This window comes from Pleurodeles waltl, chromosome 2_1 (genome assembly GCF_031143425.1).
Source record: "Pleurodeles waltl isolate 20211129_DDA chromosome 2_1, aPleWal1.hap1.20221129, whole genome shotgun sequence".
NCBI classification, from domain to species: Eukaryota; Metazoa; Chordata; class Amphibia; order Caudata; family Salamandridae; genus Pleurodeles; species Pleurodeles waltl.
The window spans coordinates 367,067,777-367,080,862 of NC_090438.1; positions in this window are offsets into that span (position 1 = coordinate 367,067,777).

A 13,086-nucleotide genomic window follows, 5' to 3' on the forward strand; every position below is an offset into this window, starting at 1 on the left:
GTAATTTTGAAATCTTTTGCCAGGAGTTGATATTCAAGCACCCCATAAACTCTAAACTAAGATCACTAAACCTCTGTCTAAAACTGTGTTCTTGGTAGCCTTTTGTGAACCGAACGGAAGGTACTGTTGTAGGAGGCTGGCCTGGTTTGTAGTGGGTACCCTAAGTACTTACACCTTATACCTTTATATATTTATCCATGGTTTTAATAATGTAGTGTATGTACATATATGTGTGTATTCATGTGTGTATGTATATATATATGTATATATGTATGTATGTATGTGTATATGTTTCTGTGCTTGGCATGTTCGTGGGTCATTGCATGGCTCCTGGGTGGGTTGTTATACTAGATATCTATGAATCCCTGCTCTCATCTTATCACACTTATCTACCCATCATCATATGTTATGTCTCTATCAAACTATCCTCCATTCCCACTCTGACTCATCCCAAATCCTTTCTACTACTTTCACCTCCTAAATAACTCTGCCTAAGCTCTTCCCTACGCTTACACATCTAACTCACCAAACCTCACTTTACTACCATGACCTCCCACACAACCCTACTAAATTCTCCCTCATTTATCTCACCCTGCTACTATGCTCTCCCTAACCCTTCCACAGACTCTTCCCTCCTCCACCCCCCTTTACTCATCCCAAGCCTTCGGGTTGAGTAAATGAGGGATATATTCCCAATTAACACTTCTGGATTTCTTTCCTCCTCCTCCCCTCCATTACTCCAGTCAATCTAACTAACAAACTCTTAAATCCGCGGCTCAAATTAACTGATAATAATACTAAAACTGTACTCATATTTCCAGATACTAATCCATCACTAATTATTGTTGGGTTCCAGAGTAGCGTGCTACTCACCGAAAAGCGCTTCAACGCTTCATCAGGGGTAGTAAGCGCTATATAAATACTATTACAATACAATACTATTGTGCATCCCATTGACCTTCCATTGTGTTGCAATGTGGGTGATGTGTGGCTCCTTTGCAGTGCTGTTTCATGGGAGGGGTGTTTGTGTTCTATGACACATCCATACATATGTGTGTTCAATCTGATGACAGTCCATGGCATGTGTACATTATGAGGGTGTCAGTTGAATTGGTAGATGAGATGTTAATGTGATGTTGCTGTTGTGTGACATAATGATGTGTACACTACACTGTCCCTCTGCCTAAAATGGGCAGACGTGTACTTTTGTGTAGTGTGGTGGTGCAGTGTCAGTGACCTGCCCCCGGGGGCATTTTGTGGATGTGAATTTGTCATTCTTTGTGAATGATTCCAACTTGTACTAAGTGCCCATAGTGTGACTCCAATATCATGTGGGCGATGGCACGACAATCTATTGTTGAGATTTATTACAGTTAGGTGTGTGTACTTACTGTCAGTTGCATCCACAGCAGCATGGATTTTGGGCACCTTCGATGAGCAGTAGCAGGATGCATGTAATGGGCTCCATGGTGGCGCAGGACGTGTAACACTGCCTGAAGGCTAGTTGCTTACTTTATGCTCTCTGGCTCCGCCATCTAGGACGTGGTGGTTAGACCGCCACAGTCACATTGGCTGTGCAACATCATAATGAGTCTGGTGGAAACACTGGCTCCGCCAGCCTGTTTGTCCTACCTTGTCACCGCTGGTGGTTCCAGCTGGACCGCTGTTCTCTTTGCTCTAAGAACCCACCAACATTGTAATACAGTGGTCCAACCACTAAGCTGATGGCGGTCGGTCTGCCGCCGCCACCATGGCTGTGCATGGACCACCAAACTTGTGCAAAGTATTTCTACTACCTACACATACAATTAAAATAAAGGATTTCAGACTAAAATTATAAAATTAAAGATTTTCATTCCAACTTAAACCATTTTTTAAAAAGTGTTGCACACTAAAAGGATGTCATTAAGTATTCCACTTCAATATAAACCAATTTGGTGAAGGTGTTGGACACTAAAGGAGTGACAATAACTATTCACACTCCAATCTAAACCAATTCAGGGAAGGCTTTGTACACTAAAAGGGTGACATTTACTATTCCCACTCCAATCTAAACCAATTTGGGGAATGTGTTGGATACTGAAAGGGTCACTCCAATCTAACCGTATTGGGGGATGGTATTGAACACTCGAGGGGTAACATTTACTATTCCCCCCCCAAACTCGCCATACTGGGGAAAGTGTTGGACACTAAAAGGGTGACATTTACTATTCTCACTCCAATCTAAACCAATTTCAGGAAGAAGTATATAAGCGGTGTAAGAGCACAAGATAAGATTTGCAAGAACGTCGTTAAATGGAGCTTTGTTATGGAGTATGTCATATGTCTTGATTATGAGCTCTGAAGAAGTCAGTTAGGACAAAACGCGTTGGCTATGGATTGTTATTCTTCAATATGAATCAATAAAGAACAATAATTTTAACAAGACTTGATTGGGGAATTATGTGACCTATGATTGGATTTGTAAATATGGAAGATACATTTCTTTGACATTAACAAATACAGTTGGGTGCTGGGTCCTCTTTTCAGTGTTTTAGGCCTGAATTTCTGGTTATCTGAGGCCTACGGGGTTGGATCTCAAGACCCGAGTACGGATAGCATTATTAAATGCATATGCAACAAAAAAATTAAGGTGCGGCAATGAACACCTCGACCCCCATTCTGTATTGAGACAATTTCAGGAAGATGTTATACACTAAATGGGTGACATTTATTATCCCCACTCCAATCTAATCACAAGTGGAAGTTATTAGATACTAAAGGGGTGGCATTTACTATTTTCACTCCAGTCTAACCATATTTGGGGAAGGTGTTGAACACTGAAGAGATGACATTTACTGTTCCCACTACAATCTATCCATATTGGGGGAAGTGTTGGTCACTAATGGAGTGACATTTACTATTGCCACTTCAATCTAAACCAATTTGGGGGGTGGCTTTATACACCAAAGGACAGACACTTACTATTCCTTCTCCAGTCTAACCATATTGGAAGAAGGTGTTAGGCACCAATGGAGTGACATTTATTGTTTCCACTCCAAACTAACCATGTTGGTGGAACTTTTTGGACACTAAAGGGGTACCATTTATCATTGCCACTCTGATCTAAATATACTGGGGGAAGGTGTTGGACAGTAAAGGGGGAACATTTACCATTCCCACTCCAATCTAAGGCTATGTGAAAAAGGTGTTAGACACTAAAGAGGTGACATTTGTTTATGCACTTCGACCTGAAACATTTTAAAGCAGGCAATACAAAATAAACAAATTATATACTCACTCAATTTATATACTCACTCAATAATCCATAATTTAATCCAAAAACACACTACCCAAATTTACAAATCTACAAATCTATATATACACATTTAAATATCAAATATAAAAACAAACTATCATAAGTAATGACTCATATACTCATAGTAATATCTATGATTTCAAAATTTTATACCAAACAAATAAAATCATAAATTCAAAATGAACCTTCATAAAAATGAAAAATTATCCAAAACCAATGTTTATTTTGAAAATTAAATATATAATTTTAAAATAAACTTAGAATTGTTTAACAAAATAATTTTATTTTTTGCATTATTTAAAATTTTATAATATATTTTTTAATTATTTTACTTTATTAACATACATGTTTAAGTATTTTCCTTCTTAAATTATTTTAATACTATTAACATGTATTAAAAATAATAAAACAACTAAAACATTTGAAAAATTTGCATTATTAAAGCATATTTCTCAGAAAATGTATAAACTTTTAAACTTTTCAATTTTACATCATTTTACTTTTAAATATTTTGTAAATATTGGTATTTTAAAAATTATTTCACTAATTTATTTTTTATTATTTGAAATTGTTTTTCATTTAACACCAGTGATATATATTTTAATTACTTAAATTAAAATGTACTCAACCACTAATGTAACAAAATAAATTAAAAAATTGCAAAATATTAATCTGCATCCAAGTAAAATTGTTGCCATAAAATTTACTTTAAATATCTTCACCCTTATCCCCTAAAAACCCAATATCATGCTAATAAAAAGGAGTATAAACTCAATATATAAATATACCTATCTATGGGCAGTGCAGGGGCCCCTTTGCCCAGCACCGTCGCAATGACAGTAAACATTGCGTGGTTGCTGGTGCACCCTGCGGGCTACAGCATTGCCGCTGGCTCGATTACGAGCTGGAGACAAAGCTGAAGCCTGTTTCCCACTAGGTCGGGCGGTGGAAACTTAAGTTTCTGCCCTACGATCTAGATAATGACTCCAGCAGAATGGTTGCCACAAAGGCAGCAGCCACCCTGTCAGGAGTTTAGTGGACGAGCCTTCCCGTCTTCCAGTCTCTTAATTAGGCCCTTAGTTTCTCTTTTCTGATTAACTGTTTATTGAAGATCTAAGGGTTACTTATAGTGGCAACCAAAGCTGAATTTTGGAAGGAGATGCAAGGGACGGAAGATGTTGAAAAAGCAGGAATTCCTTTTCTTAAGGTTCATTTTAAAAGGCTGATGACATCAAGCACTAGACTCTGTAGAGGCTGTTATCCAGAACATTTACTTTTGGAGGTGATCCATGGGCACACCTCAGTGCTGTTTGCATGATAATGAATTGAGACTTTCGATTCAAACGCATATGTCACAGGACACCAGATTTGTAGGATTCACTATGTACAAGGTGCGATTCCCTGCTAGGTACGTACATAGCCTTGTATCTCAACTGGGCTGCCAAGGAAGATTCCCATTGTCAATTGTATCAAAGGTATTATCAATAAAATTAATAAAATTGTAGGTGATTAGGAAAGATTACCGCTCAAATTAACCATTGAGAAAGGGTGAGGCTTTGGTAGAAGTTATTTACTTCATTAGTTTCACAGATGCGATGTGGTTAGACTTTGAGAGGGCTTAGGAGATTTAAAATATTAAGAATATCAGATTTACTTTTCTTTAGTTTGCTGAACATAAGGAATTGTGGGTGTTGTTTTACTTGTTTTTGGAATAGAAATGCTCTAGTAATATTCTAAATGTTGAAAACATGGACTCCATACTACTATTCAATCAGATGTTGATCATAAATATAACTGTTAAAGAAGATTTTCATAATCTGTTTCTTTTTCAATATCGTCTTTTCTGTGTCGTGTAATACAACACCAGCTTTCTTTTCGGATCAACAGACTTGTTTGGGACACTATTGTTGTATTGATTTAATTCCTCTTCTCTGTGACCACCAGGATTGCTGATTTACAATAATATGAAAATTATAAAGCTTCATGCTACATTACTTTGGATTAATCACAAAACTGATCTTAGGCAAAACCTGTACCTGGCAACAGAAAAAGGCACATATATATGGTATGCATTAATTAAATAAACCTACTACGCTCTTCTTTACCATGTTTGAGTGAATTTTACAGACCATAAATATTTAGAATTAGGAATTGGAAACATTTATTATAACTTTTCAAAGCTTGTATTTCCACAAGAAAAGTCCCCTAACATGTCTTTCTTTCTTACACTCCCTCCCGTGAAAACTGAAGTACTTCCTCACACTTTCACAAACCTTAATACCTTGATCTTTCAGATGTAACAAGTATCTGCTACCATTTCACCAATATAATAATCAATGCTATTAAAGCAAGAAAGAATCAATGTTTTATTTTGCTTACATTAATGATTTGGTCTAGTGCCTTAATTGGAGTTGGACTTGGCCCCAGGGCATGTACACTAAATACTAATAGTGGGCTTGAAGCACTGATTGTGCTACCAACTTGGGTAGCCCTTTAAACATGTCTCAGGCCTGTCATTGCAGTCTGAGTGTGCAGTGTTAAACTGCCCATTTGACCTAGAAAAATCTACTTTATAATACAAATAAGTAATGCCTAGGGTAGGCCTAGGGTAGGCCCCAAGTAGCCCACAGGACAGGGTGCAATGTGGTTAAGAAGTAGGGTATGCACCTTTAAGCAGCTTTAAGTTTTACAAGTCATGGTTGGGAAAAACGATTTGCTTTTCACTACTGCAAGACCTACTTCTCCCATAGTATAAGATTGGAGTTACCTTAAGACATTTAATAAGCTGTAACTTCCAAATGGGAAGAGGTAGCCCGTTCATGTTTGGTGTCTTTGGAATGGTAATTAAAAATCCTGTCTCATGGTAATGGTCAGATTTTAAATTACACATTTGAAAATGCAACTTTTCAAAAGCTGGCATTTTCCTGCTTTAGCCACTCAGTTACTGCAGCCTGTCTTTGGGTCAAGTGTCTGTTTGTAGCTGACAGTTAGGTTTTGTGTGTTCCTCCTAGACAGCCACACACAATAGAGGGCTTAGGTGTGCCTGAATGGGCCATCACTGGCAGGATAGGAGGGCAGTGCTGGGTACAGCCCTACTTACACTTGCAATGGTCTGGGTCCTGCCTGCACAAAAAGGGCTGCATATGCCCTGTAGTTAGTCTGGAGCCCAAGGCAGGGAAGGCAGGAAATACCTGCCTGCAGGCTTGCACTTCAAAGAGAAACCACTAGAAGCTTCTCCTACTTCAAAGGAGGCACCAGGTATAAATATTGGACCTCAGACACCAGCTCTTCAGTACACTTCTGGACGTGCCGGGAAGAAGGATTGCTGTGCTGCTGAAAGGATTGCCACTCTGCTGGACTGCTGCTCTGAAGGACTGATGACATGCGGTGCTGACCTGCTGACCTTTTGCCTGGGTGAGAAAGGCTGGACCTGCATCTCTGAACGCAGGGCCCAAGACTTACTCCCAGGGCTAGTTGGCTGCCCTCTGGATTAGAAGCCTCAGCGACATACCAGGCTTCCAACAACCTTAAGCACAGCATCTGGACTCTGCCATCTGAGTCCTGCCCACTCAGGTGGTGCCACCCCAGTCCTGGACCCATGGAAGTGGCCCTGTAATTGCTTCTGCCAAGCTAAGCTATTGTCCCCATTGGACCGGTCCCAAAGTGATGCAATGTCCCCAAAGCCACGCCACACAGCTGCCAGCCACTTTGCAATTGATGTTGAGCCATGCAAAGCCTTATTGCACAACTGCCAGCTGCCTCAGCACTGATGCAAAGCGATGCAAAGCCCCACCAAGCTAAGCCATACAGCTCAGAAGAAACTAATGCAAAGCGACACAAAGCCTTGCAGCACAGCTTCATTTGAATTGAGGTCAGACGAAACAAAGCATCATAAAGCAATATTGAGCAGACCGTGCACCAGGATTTAAGGTACTGTGTTCAGCGGACCTAAGTAGGTCCTTGTAGCTGGCCGGCACTCCATCTTAATTTGCCTGAACTTGTGACTTTGTCCCGATCCGGTGCAACCAGATAACCACAGCGCTTCATGATTTGTGGTTCTATTTTTACCTGAATCTTTTAGAAAAACATATCTCCTGTTCACTAATTGGATTTTTGTTGTTTTGGTCTTGATTCATTTATGACATTTTGCTCTATTTTCCTAAATTGGTGTAGGATTTTTCTTGTGTTTTGTGGTCACTTTATTACTGTTTAAAGTGCTGCATAAATACTTGCCACACTATGTTGGACCTGACAACTTTTTGCCTGCCTTCCTCCATTTTTCCGATGTTGTTTTTGCTGGTTTTAGGACTCTACGCACCTTACCACTGCTGACCAGTGCAAAAGTGCTTGTGCTCTCCCCCATAAGCATGGTAACATTGGCACTTACCCAACTGTCATATTTAAGTTATCTATAAGTACCTAGTAAAGTACACTATATGTGCCCAGGACCTGTAAATTCAATGCTACTCTAGGCCTGCAACACAGATTGTGCCACCCGTTTAAGTAACTATGTTTCAGGGTGGCTATTGCAAGACCTGTGTGTGTAATTTTACTGCCACCTTGACTTGTCATATAAAACTCTTTGCCAAACCTTAGAACTCCATTTTTACTTCACATAAGTCACCCTTACGGTAGCCCTTATGTGATCCACAGGGCAGAGTGTAGTGTATTTAATATGCAGGACATGTACTTTTAAGATTTATATGTCATGGTAGTGAAAAACTCCTCAAAGTAATTTTTCACTAATGTGAGGCATAATTCCCTCATAGGCCAGCACTGGAAATTCCTTCATATACTTTTAAGCTGTAATTCCTGATCAGAGAGGAGTAGCTAGATCATGTTTCATATGTTTGAATGGTAATGATAAACACTCTTTACTGGTGAGGTAGGATTTTATATTACTATCCTAGAAATGGCACTTTTAAAAGTGGTCATTTCCCTGTTCTTACTGTCATGTGTGCCTTACAGCCTGTCTCCAATATATGTCTGGATGAGTGACAGCTCCACTTTGTGCATTCCCCCCAGACAGCCACAAACACAGGAAGGTTAGGTGTAGTTGAGCGCACATCCACACACGTGCATTTTGATGGCCCTTCCTGTGCTGATAGGGAGGAAGAGGCTCCACTCTTCAAAGGGTTTAGTGGCCTGGCCCCACACAAAGGACTGATAACCCCGCACAGAAGGTCTGGCAGACAGGACTGGGTTGAAAGGGATACTTCTGCACACTTCAAAACCACTCATCAAAGTCTCCCCCACTTCACAGGCATTTTTAGCATAAGTACTGGGTCTGTGACCCAGCAAAATTGGATACTTCTGGACCTGAAACAGAACCCTTGTCAGAAGAACTGCTGTGCGACCCAAAGGACTCAACTGGACTGATTTCCTGCAAGGACTGCTCTACATCTAGTTGCCCTGCTGCCAGCTGCTCTTTTACCCACTGGAAGGACTTGCCTTCCCTCCAAAGATGATCTCCAAGGGCTTACTGGCTTGCCCACTGTTCTCTCTAAGGTCTCACCCGGGGGGGGGGCAGAAATGGCCTAAAAATAATTTGGCCCCCTGGTAGCGACCCTTGCCTAAGGGGTCACTCCCACCACATAAAAAAATAAAAATAAACAACAGCAAAAATTATCCCTGCTGTCTAGTGTTTTTTTGCCCGGGGTGGGCAGAAATGGCCTAAAAATAATTTGTCCCCCTGGGGAGCGGCCTTGCCCAAGGGGCCGCTCCCCTTATGTGCAAGTATGATAAAAATAAATGATCCCTGGTGTCTAGTGGTTTCTGCCCCCGGGGGGCAGAAATGGCCTAAAAATAATTCCCCTCCCCACCCCCCCCGTAGCGACCCTTGCCTAAGGAGTCGCTCCCCACACATAAACAAATAAAAATAAACCAAAAAAAATTATCCCTGGTGTCTAGTGGTTATCTTCCCCTGGGGCCGGCAGAAGTGGCCTAAAAATAAATAATTTGCCACCCTGGAGAGCAGCCCATGACCAAGGGGCCGCTCCCCTTATTGAAATTAACAAAAAAAAAAAAACTCTGGTGTCTAGTGGGCGATGCGATCTGGCAGCAGAAATCCTGTGAGAGACAAGAAAGGAAAGGTATTTCCTTTCTTGTCTCTCCCGCCCCACCTTCTGGTTGGAAGAAAAATGCAAAAGCATTTCTCTTCCGGGATCGTGCTGGAAGATCCGAGATGACCTCTGATGAGGTCACCGTGTGATTTGCGTGCTAACGTCATCAGATGTCACTGAGGGGGTAGAGTGGGTAGAGGGGGGTCTGGGTGGAAGGGGAAGCGATTCCTCTTCCATCCCCAAATGGGGGATGTAGGAGGGAGGCCCACGGGGGAGCTATAGCGCTCCCCCTGTGGGCCAGGTGCAGGACGAGCTGGTCCCATCCCGGGCACATGGGAACAGTGTGCCTGCGACAAGACCAGCTCGCCCCAGGCACCCTTGGGGTTAAACACATTGAAAACTGCCCCATATCTTACTGCATTAATATGTTCCCCCTTTACTTTAATGTGCAAATTGTACACTGCAACAACTTCAGGCCATTTAACGTGTGTGCTTACCTAGTGTGTTGGACTGCATGTGGCAGCAACTTTGGAAGAAAATGCTCTAACCAGACATTGGGAAGCACCCACAGCTGCTGGCTGCAATCAGTCATACAGAAATATGTGCAGACAGGTCTTTAAGTGGGATGCTAAAAAAGTGGGGACTCTCTAAAAGGGAACATGCAAAATACATTTCTGTGATTCCCATATTGTGCCACCTGGCCTGTATTTTGGTTTCTCTCTGAGATATTATTGCGTCCAAAAGTATAACACAACAACTGACATACACCTAAAACCTTTTAATACTGCTGTTAGCTCTTTAAGATAAATGAGTTACACTAATGGTTAGTTACAAATATTTAACATTGGAAATGTTTCAATTCTGAAATTGTGAGACTGTGAATTAAATAATATTGATTCCTGTGGAAGCAGTAGGCCATTCAGTTATGTGTGCTTTATGTTAGATATGTTTGCCCTTGTTCTCTTAACATCGACTCCATCTGCACATTTTCGACCTCCTCTCTCCTCTTCAGCACCCTCTTTTCACTCTCGCCTAAATGTACTTCCTCGCATCTCCCTCATTTTACAACCTCAAACATACACTGCACTCATTCACATTTAAGCACTTTATTTACTTTTGCCTTCCTAATATTTTGACCACTGTGAACACACTTCACACACATTTACATTGAATTTCAATTGTAACTGCAAATCATGACCATTGTTCTGTGTGCTCTGCTGAGGTGCCAACACACTGACAGGTACTTTGGTTTGGCTTCAGCCTCAGGCCAGCGCTCTCAATCAAAGCCCCTCATAAAAAACCTGGCATGTTTGCATATCAATCCATGTTTTTGGCATTAATGCTAAAGGCATGACAATCGGGCCAGTTTTAATGCCAAACAGCAGATAACTGCCTTTACTGTAAACACGTATTTCTCCCTTTGTGCTTGACTCCGATATTTGGATCAATTTTGCAAGGAACAAGAACCCTGATGATCTTTTGGATCAATTCCGTGAGGAACAAATATAGCAGCTCAACTTCTAAAGTAGCCAGCGATCTGCAGCCAGGGCTTGGGGTTTCTCTGTGGGGAAGATTAGTGTGACAAGGGGTCTCTGTGCAATAAAAATAACTCAGGATTAGCATTATAACACTTACTATTACCGAAGCCAAGGCACCAAGGTACAGCACCAAGTTACACATGCTTGCATCCACTCCTACTGCGTGACGAATGGGAAATGGGTGGGATCTATGCCTGTGAATGATAGATGTCTGCCCTTATGCAGGGATGAGAACTCCATTGCCCAAAACCATAGCGCTAAAAGCATCACTGGCCTATAGTGGATACTGCCATAGACCACAATGGAAGTGAAGGGCTTTAGAGCTGTCAGCCCTGCGTCATAGTGTAGAAAGTTGATTTGCTGCTTGGCTTCCGTTTCCTCCTTAAAGGCGAGGTGGGCCAGGCAGCCTGGAACAGACAGCCCAGAATTAAATGCATCAATTTGTTTAGAGTTACAATCGTTGCGATTGCATCTATGAACAAATTGATTTTTTTTTTTTTTTTTTGCTACAAATGTGTAGGACTTTCAGAGTGGCACAGCCCCTCAGCCCTAACAGAGAAACCGCCTCTGGTGTTCTAAGTGTTTTTTTTTTTACAGTGACATCTAGATATTTTGGAGCATCTGGAGAATATATTAACAACATGCTTGGATTTCAATATCACAATCAACTGTAGACCCTTATCTAGAATCTGGCACCGATTCTACCTACCTGAAGCAAACAAAAATGTATTCTAGCAGTGTGGAATATTCTTGATTTCACACAAAGTTAAAACCTGCAGGTGAAGCAGATAGAAGGGAAGAGTCAAAGGAGATGGATAATGCCCAGGTGGAAGACAGAAATGGAGAGCAATGGAGTGGGGTGGAACTGATATGGAAACTGGAAAGGGCGCTGAACAGAAGACTTCCTGTCACCTGAGTGCTGTCAGTTAGGAATCTATACTTGGCACTGACAAGAAAAGACAACCTATTCTACTTTTCTCGCGATTTGCATGGTTTTACATAAGAGTCCTCTTAAACATCACAAAATGTTTCTCGATTCTAATTAAAGAAAATGTATGTTCCATACTGAAAAGAAACAGCCTACAACATATGCAATGGCACTTGATGAGCACTTTAAAGTAATTTAAGGCTCTATTGAGTTCATTCCGCTTTCTTGAAGATGCAAAAACGTATCTCGAACGGCTTATTGTTGTACTTGCTAAGTCTTTAAAATGTTGAGTGTAATTGAAAAAAATACAATTCCCAGTCTGCTCGTTCTCATTTAATTTAGATGGAAATGAGTTCCTCTAGTACCTAAAAGGCCTTTGCTTCTTGCTGCCAGATCAGATGAATGAGTTTAGATCTCTGATCCAAGGGACTGAAGCTCAGGTGGTGGATATAGGAAGGAGACTTCGTAGAGTAACTATGGTTCTGGGCCACGCATTTTAAATTTTGTTTTAGCTCATAGTAAGTGAACTCTATGAAAGTATCCAGCAGGGTTTCATCAAAATCCACCGGAAGCTGCCTAGCTGAAGATAGGTGGTAAATCCAGGAGGATACTTATTCCATACAACTCTCTTGGCACTTTAAGGCAAACTGTCCAATTATTGTTATTGTTCAAAACTTGGTGCAAAAAGCAATGAAAGGAGAAAGTATTTTTAATTATCCTGTGAAACTGCATTTCACTTGAACTAACTGCAAAAGGCTTAGCTATATGCACCATATTTATACAGCTAAAGAAGTGCCTTTCAGATTTATGATCTTGAAGTATCTAGAAAAAATTAAATGATTTGTATGCTAGGACTTTACATTTTGAGCAATGAGCTAACCACCACAGAAGTAACCACCAACACATTCTTGACATGTTGCACAAAACTAACCAAAGCATGCAAAGCTTAAACGACAGTGGATATACCAATGACCAAATATGAACGCAACACACTTGATATATCACTAATAGAATGCCATCCCCTGAATGCTTTAAAAAAAACTCTGTATCAAATGATTCCGAAATGAAATTCTTTCGGTTCAATCAAACAGTAGCACCGACCAATGAACTAAACAGGTTGCTGCTTGAGGAGGAAAGCCTTTATGGCAAGAAAGACTTAAAGTTATTATTTCATTAAAATCGCTCCAAATGTGCACATCCCACAAAAGATGATACTTGGGCTACAACCAGCTCCGGCATTAATGATATTCTTCTTAGCCA